This window comes from Chiloscyllium punctatum, chromosome 36 (assembly GCF_047496795.1).
Source record: "Chiloscyllium punctatum isolate Juve2018m chromosome 36, sChiPun1.3, whole genome shotgun sequence".
NCBI classification, from domain to species: Eukaryota; Metazoa; Chordata; class Chondrichthyes; order Orectolobiformes; family Hemiscylliidae; genus Chiloscyllium; species Chiloscyllium punctatum.
Window position 1 is genome coordinate 27,916,569 of NC_092774.1, and position 8,468 is coordinate 27,925,036.

Here is an 8,468-nt window from a genome sequence, read left to right on the forward strand (position 1 = left end):
GGAACATTTTCCTGACCCCATTAAAAGCGCACAGCTTCGAAGCCAAAGAAGGGCAGCGAACACACCGCCCCTGGGTGAGCTCGAACTACCAACCTTTCGGTTAACAGCCGAACGCGCTGACCAATCGCACCACAGAGACAGACACTGTCGTGGGCTGCACCATCGCTTAGTGATTTTATAATTCAGCCTTCCCGCCGAGAATTACAATTGTCGTCTATCAGTTTTACTTTTCCATAATCAAGCCTTGGAGATGTGTTGTGGAGATACCGGGGACAGTCTGCAGACACATCCATGTCACGAGCAACTAGCTTTCTTATTCCGGGGCCGTCGCCCTTCCAGCCTTTCAGTGTTTTGTCTGTTCCCGAGTTCTCTCATTGGCTCGCAGGGGAGAAGGGGTTTGAATTCCTGATGTGCAGGAACGACAATTCTTTCAATGTCTCAGATCAGTTCATGTGCCGAGAACATCAGAGTCAACCTCCCGGCCTCTTCAACAAGGGAACGGTGTCTGGACTGTCTCTGCTCAATCGGACAGGTCATCTTTCATTCTCCTCTAAATCCGCTTCCCAAAGTGTTTCTAAAGGTTCACAAAGCTGGAGACTGGGATTTCTGTTTTGCTTCATGAACATTTGAACATTTTTCCATTTCCTAACTGACAATATTTTGCCAAAATCTCTTCCAATTGTACGCCTTGCCTCATGTCCATGGATGAGGAATTTCCATTTTGGGGAGACATTCCCAAGGTGGAGAATGTTCGCTTTGGAGCAAAGAAGAATAACTGGAGATTTCCTGGGGCTGTTGGTCATGATGGGAGAAGAAGCGGTGGGAATGGGCAGTTTAATGATCAGAAGAACCAATTGCCACTGACCAGAGTCAGTTACCTGAGGACAGGGATTGAAGTTCTTGAATGAAAAGCAGCACTTGTGCCTAATAAACACAGAGAATACTGCAGAAAGCCAACGGGTCGAGCAGCATCTGTGGAAAGGGAAACAGAGCTGACGTTGTGAGTCTGGTACGTTGTTTGTTCAGAACCCGAGTTTCCTGCATGGCAAACAATTCCCAGACATGAGAAAACGGGTCTTTATTGAGACGGGTTTTGTGAAGTTTGAGCGATAATGCAACCAACAGGAAGTCATTTAAAATCGCCAGCGAAGAAAGCATAGCCAGCAGGTTACCACCCTGGGCGGGGAGCCCCAAAGGATCTCTTCGCCAACACCTTAAGTGTTCGGCCACAACTACACGCCCAAAGTTGTGGTCTAAACTTTCTCATGGATTAGTTCTAACAGGAAAGGTGAGTATTGGGCTTGTCCTGTCCGCGCCATAGTCCCAACGTTTCCTGTTCCCCTGGATTTGATCAGGACAGAGGAGGCTGATGGGAGATCGAATTGAACTACACACATTGATGAGAGATAGAGCGGGTGGGAAGGATCCATTCCCATGCGTAGAGAGATTAATAATCAGGGCCGAAAATAAGGAGCCACTTCAAGAAATTTGGGGTTCATTCAGCAAAGCTAATGTAGAACTGTTCACAGAAAATTGTGATGAAAGTCTCTCGAGTTATTTTGATGAGAAGTGTTGATGATGCTAATACAATCGATAGGATGAACGTAGATTGGTCAATGTATTTGGTGACAGTTCTGTTCTAGTCCTGTGAGCGAAACCTGGATCTGAAGGAGTAGAAGGGACATTAACAACATCGATCTGAAATTGGACACGTGACAAGGAACAGAGCCATCATTAACAGTTGGCTTTTGAACTGGAGAGGGTTTCTCGTGAAATTAGCTTGAGGCTTGAGGTATGCAAGGTCAAGATAATTTAGGTAAAACATGGAAACACTATCCTCATTAGCAGACAGTGAAAGGATTACAAGACACAAATTAAACATTTTCGACAAGTGATACAGGGGACTGGGAAGATAAGTATTAGAAACTGGCAACAACAAAGTTCTGCAGCACAACACTGACATTCAAAGACCGAAAACATCCAGGTCCTGATTAATCAGATGGCATTGTGGTGCTATTCTGCAAAACATCTACTTGCAATGTCCTACAAAAGAGTGACAAAACCCATCGCTGTCAGCCTAGGATAGAAAATCCGAAGGGATGAACGTTTGCTGATTTTCTGAAGATTCACAGAGCTTAGACGGGGTTTTGGTGATTGTTTCTTTTCCACTCCCAGGAGCCGCAGTGGTTGAGGCGTTGAGTTGGGGAGAATAAGATGTGCCCGTAAACAGCGTGTGGGGCTATTTCAGCTTCCCCTCATCTGACTGCGCTGTGAGTTGACTCAGATGTTCTCAGGGACATTTACTGACGCGAGACAGTGTAAGGATTCTCATTCCCGCAGATCGGGAATTCAAACCGTATGCCGGCTTCAGGACAATGAGAAAGATTAATTGGGGTGTGTGAAGAAGCTGTGAGCTGCATTTCAAACAGGTAGGTGGAGTTTGGTGCGCCAGTCCCTGTGCGCATCCAACGCCACCATGCTGCAGAGTTCTGACGCCAACACGGACATGCGCAGCAATGGGAACATTCACAAGGTGAACAACCAAATATAATCACCGTCACTGATTCCCTTCCACAGGCCCAACTTTGTGAAGCAGTATCTTTCACTGGCAAAGGAAACGCCTTTGTCCACAGGTACCTGCTTCATTTCGATCACGATTTCAAGCCCCTCACTCTTCTAGTCTCATTTCCAAACACTTTGCTCATGGCCTCCAAAGAAGCTCTGAGGGTATCTGCTTGTTCCACCCGAACAGGCAGTGGGTTGCAGATTCCCACCAGTCCCAATTTGAGTGAAATGTTTTTCCCCCTCCACTGATTTGAATCTTAAAGAAGAAGCGGGGGAGCAAACTCCCTTTCTTTTCGACGACACTTCTCATTTTGTACTCGGCAGGGTTCACACCTGCGTGGGGAAGCCGCAATGGATTTCAAGTCCATCGCATCAACCACTCGGCCCACGATTCAGTACCACACTGACAGTTTGACTTCCCAGGTCTGTCTGCCTGTGGAGCTGAGAAAGAGTGAATCATCGCAGAGTTTGTTTGACTCCAATCACTTCGCAGTGATTCGAAAGGGTTAAATATCTGCACATGGTGTTTGCAGATATTTCGGTGTTTCTCCCGAAAAGATGAAATGAACTTTCAGTGAGAAATTGCAGGAGGAACTCAGCAGGGCAGGCAACATCTGTGGAAAGAGAATCAGAGGCAACATTTCAGAATTTTGTTTGCTCCGACAGGTACTGTCAAACCTGTTGATTTTCTGTTTGGGTCTCGTCTTCTCAGCAGATGCAGTCCCTTAGGTAAGACATGAAGTCAACTCGCAACCCCCCTGTGTGGAGAAGATTTCCGTTTGGGGAACATTCTCCTGACCCCATTAAAAGCGCACAGCTTCGAAGCCAAAGGAGAGCAGCGAACACACCGCCCCTGGGTGGGCTCGAACCACCAACCTTTCGGTTAACAGCCGAACGCGCTGACCAATTGCGCCACAGAGACAGGTGCAGATGGGGGCGGCATCATCGCTTAGTGATTTTATAATTCAGCCTCCCCGCCAAGAATTACAATTGTCGTCTATCAGTTTAACTTTTCCATAATCAAGCCTGGGAGATGCATTCTGGAGATACCGGGGGCTGTCTGCAGACACATCCATGTCACGAGGAACTAGCTTTCTTACTCCGGGGCCGTCGCCCTTCGAGCCTTTCAGTGTTTTGCCTGTTCCCGAGTTCTCTCATTGGCTCGGAGGCGAGAAGGGGTTTGAACTCCTGATGTACACGAACGACAATTCTTTCAATGTCTCAGATCAGTTCGTGTGCCGAGAACATCAGAATCAACCTCCCGGCCTCTTCAACAAGGGGACGGTGTCTGGACTGTCGGACAGGTCATCTTTCATTCTCCTCCAAATCCGCTTCCCAAAGTGTTTCTAAAGGTTCACAAAGCTGGAGACTGGGATTTCTGTTTTGCTTCATGAACATTTGAACATTTTTCCATTTCCTAACTGACAATATTTTGCCAAAATCTCTTCCCAATTGTACGCCTTGTCTCATGTCCAGGGATGAGGAATTTCCATTTTGGGGAGACATTCCCAATGTTGAGAATGTTCGCTTTGGAGCAAACAAGGATAACTGGAGATTTCCTGGGGCTGTTGGTAATGATGGGAGAAGAAGCGTTGGGAATGGGCAGATTAATGATCAGAAGAACCAATTGCCACTGACCAGAGTCAGTTACCAGAGGACAGGGATTGAAGTTCTTGAATGAAAAGCAGCACTTGTGCCTAATAAACACAGAGAATACTGCAGAAAGCCAACAGGTCGAGCAGCATCTGTGGAAAGGTAAACAGAGCTGACGTTGTGAGTCTGATACGTTGTTTGTTCAGAACCCGAGTTTCCTGCATGGCAATCAATTCCCAGACATGAGAAAACGGGTCTTTATTGAGACGGGTTTTGTGAAGATTGAGCGATAATGCAACCAACAGGAAGTTATTTAAAATCGCCAGCGAAGAAAGCATAGCCAGCAGGTTAACACCCTGGGCGGGGAGCCCCAAATGATCTCTACGCCAACACCTTAAGTGTTCGGCCACAACTACACGCCCAAAGTTGAGGTCTAAACTTTCTCATGGAATAGTTCTAACAGGAAAGGTGAGTATTGGGCTTGTCCTGTCCGCGCCATAGCCCCAACGTTTCCTGTTCCCCTGGATTTGATCAGGACAGAGGAGGCTGATGGGAGATCGAATTGAACTTAACACATTGATGAGAGATAGAGCGGCTGGGAAGGATCCATTCCCATGCGGAGAGAGATTAATAATCAGGACGGAAAATAAGGAGCCACTTCAAGAAATTTGGGGTTCATTCAGCAAAGCTAATGTAGAACTGTTCACAGAAAATTGTGATGAAAGTCTCTCGAGTTATTTTGATGAGAAGTGTTGATGATGCTAATACAATCGATAGGATAAACGTAGATTGGTCAATGTATTTGGTGACAGTTCTGTTCTAGCCCTGTGAGCGAAACCTGGATCTGAAGGAGTAGAAGGGACATTAACAACATCGATCTGAAATTGGACACGTGACAAGGAACAGAGCCATCATTAACAGTTGGCTTTTGAACTGGAGAGGGTTTCTCGTGAAATTAGCTTGAGGCTTGAGGTATGCAAGGTCAAGATAATTTAGGTAAAACATGGAAACACTATCCTCATTAGCAGACAGTGAAAGGATTACAAGACACAAATTAAACATTTTCGACAAGTGATACAGGGGACTGGGAAGATAAGTATTAGAAACTGGCAACAACAAAGTTCTGCAGCACAACACTGACATTCAAAGACCGAAAACATCCAGGTCCTGATTAATCAGATGGCATTGTGGTGCTATTCTGCAAAACATCTACTTGCAATGTCCTACAAAAGAGTGACAAAACCCATCGCTGTCAGCCTAGGATAGAAAATCCGAAGGGATGAACGTTTGCTGATTTTCTGAAGATTCACAGAGCTTAGAAGGGGTTTTGGTGATTGTTTCTTTTCCACTCCCAGGAGCCGCAGTGGTTGAGGCGTTGAGTTGGGGAGAATAAGATGTGCCCGTAAACAGCGTGTGGGGCTATTTCAGCTTCCCCTCATCTGACTGCGCTGTGAGTTGACTCAGATGTTCTCAGGGACATTTACTGACGCGAGACAGTGTAAGGATTCTCATTCCCGCAGATCGGGAATTCAAACCGTATGCCGGCTTCAGGACAATGAGAAAGATTAATTGGGGTGTGTGAAGAAGCTGTGAGCTGCATTTCAAACAGGTAGGTGGAGTTTGGTGCGCCAGTCCCTGTGCGCATCCAACGCCACCATGCTGCAGAGTTCTGACGCCAACACGGACATGCGCAGCAATGGGAACATTCACAAGGTGAACAACCAAATATAATCACCGTCACTGATTCCCTTCCACAGGCCCAACTTTGTGAAGCAGTATCTTTCACTGGCAAAGGAAACGCCTTTGTCCACAGGTACCTGCTTCATTTCGATCACGATTTCAAGCCCCTCACTCTTCTAGTCTCATTTCCAAACACTTTGCTCATAGCCTCCAAAGAAGCTCTGAGGGTATCTGCTTGTTCCACCCGAACAGGCAGTGGGTTGCAGATTCCCACCAGTCCCAATTTGAGTGAAATGTTTTTCCCCCTCCACTGATTTGAATCTTAAAGAAGAAGCGGGGGAGCAAACTCCCTTTCTTTTCGACGACACTTCTCATTTTGTACTCGGCAGGGTTCACACCTGCGTGGGGAAGCCGCAATGGATTTCAAGTCCATCGCATCAACCACTCGGCCCACGATTCAGTACCACACTGACAGTTTGACTTCCCAGGTCTGTCTGCCTGTGGAGCTGAGAAAGAGTGAATCATCGCAGAGTTTGTTTGACTCCAATCACTTCGCAGTGATTCGAAAGGGTTAAATATCTGCACATGGTGTTTGCAGATATTTCGGTGTTTCTCCCGAAAAGATGAAATGAACTTTCAGTGAGAAATTGCAGGAGGAACTCAGCAGGGCAGGCAACATCTGTGGAAAGAGAATCAGAGGCAACATTTCAGAATTTTGTTTGCTCCGACAGGTACTGTCAAACCTGTTGATTTTCTGTTTGGGTCTCGTCTTCTCAGCAGATGCAGTCCCTTAGGTAAGACATGAAGTCAACTCGCAACCCCCCTGTGTGGAGAAGATTTCCGTTTGGGGAACATTCTCCTGACCCCATTAAAAGCGCACAGCTTCGAAGCCAAAGGAGAGCAGCGAACACACCGCCCCTGGGTGGGCTCGAACCACCAACCTTTCGGTTAACAGCCGAACGCGCTGACCAATTGCGCCACAGAGACAGGTGCAGATGGGGGCGGCACCATCGCTTAGTGATTTTATAATTCAGCCTCCCCGCCAAGAATTACAATTGTCGTCTATCAGTTTAACTTTTCCATAATCAAGCCTGGGAGATGCATTCTGGAGATACCGGGGGCTGTCTGCAGACACATCCATGTCACGAGGAACTAGCTTTCTTACTCCGGGGCCGTCGCCCTTCGAGCCTTTCAGTGTTTTACCTGTTCCCGAGTTCTCTCATTGGCTCGGAGGCGAGAAGGGGTTTGAATTCCTGATGTACACGAACGACAATTCTTTCAATGTCTCAGATCAGTTCGTGTGCCGAGAACATCAGAATCAACCTCCCGGCCTCTTCAACAAGGGGACGGTGTCTGGACTGTCGGACAGGTCATCTTTCATTCTCCTCCAAATCCGCTTCCCAAAGTGTTTCTAAAGGTTCACAAAGCTGGAGACTGGGATTTCTGTTTTGCTTCATGAACATTTGAACATTTTTCCATTTCCTAACTGACAATATTTTGCCAAAATCTCTTCCCAATTGTACGCCTTGTCTCATGTCCAGGGATGAGGAATTTCCATTTTGGGGAGACATTCCCAATGTTGAGAATGTTCGCTTTGGAGCAAACAAGGATAACTGGAGATTTCCTGGGGCTGTTGGTAATGATGGGAGAAGAAGCGTTGGGAATGGGCAGATTAATGATCAGAAGAACCAATTGCCACTGACCAGAGTCAGTTACCAGAGGACAGGGATTGAAGTTCTTGAATGAAAAGCAGCACTTGTGCCTAATAAACACAGAGAATACTGCAGAAAGCCAACAGGTCGAGCAGCATCTGTGGAAAGGTAAACAGAGCTGACGTTGTGAGTCTGATACGTTGTTTGTTCAGAACCCGAGTTTCCTGCATGGCAATCAATTCCCAGACATGAGAAAACGGGTCTTTATTGAGACGGGTTTTGTGAAGATTGAGCGATAATGCAACCAACAGGAAGTTATTTAAAATCGCCAGCGAAGAAAGCATAGCCAGCAGGTTAACACCCTGGGCGGGGAGCCCCAAATGATCTCTACGCCAACACCTTAAGTGTTCGGCCACAACTACACGCCCAAAGTTGAGGTCTAAACTTTCTCATGGAATAGTTCTAACAGGAAAGGTGAGTATTGGGCTTGTCCTGTCCGCGCCATAGTCCCAACGTTTCCTGTTCCCCTGGATTTGATCAGGACAGAGGAGGCTGATGGGAGATCGAATTGAACTACACACATTGATGAGAGATAGAGCGGCTGGGAAGGATCCATTCCCATGCGTAGAGAGATTAATAATCAGGGCCGAAAATAAGGAGCCACTTCAAGAAATTTGGGGTTCATTCAGCAAAGCTCATGTAGAACTGTTCACAGAAAATTGTGATGAAAGTCTCTCGAGTTATTTTGATGAGAAGTGTTGATGCTAATACAATCGATAGGATAAACGTAGATTGGTCAATGTATTTGGTGACAGTTCTGTTCTAGCCCTGTGAGCGAAACCTGGATCTGAAGGAGTAGAAGGGACATTAACAACATCGATCTGAAATTGGACACGTGACAAGGAACAGAGCCATCATTAACAGTTGGCTTTTGAACTGGAGAGGGTTTCTCGTGAAATTAGCTTGAGGCTTGAGGTA

General features: G+C 46.6%; 2 non-coding genes across 2 annotated transcripts; both read right to left on the bottom strand.

The window, feature by feature from the left end:
• Positions 1–3,413: 3,413 nt before the first annotated feature.
• On the bottom strand, positions 3,414–3,487 carry trnan-guu (transfer RNA asparagine (anticodon GUU)). Its single transcript has one exon. It is a non-coding gene; the product is annotated as a tRNA-Asn (tRNA).
• A 3,264-nt stretch (positions 3,488–6,751) lies between these two features.
• trnan-guu (transfer RNA asparagine (anticodon GUU)) lies at positions 6,752–6,825 on the bottom strand. The gene has a single exon. It is a non-coding gene; the product is annotated as a tRNA-Asn (tRNA).
• Positions 6,826–8,468: the final 1,643 nt, after the last annotated feature.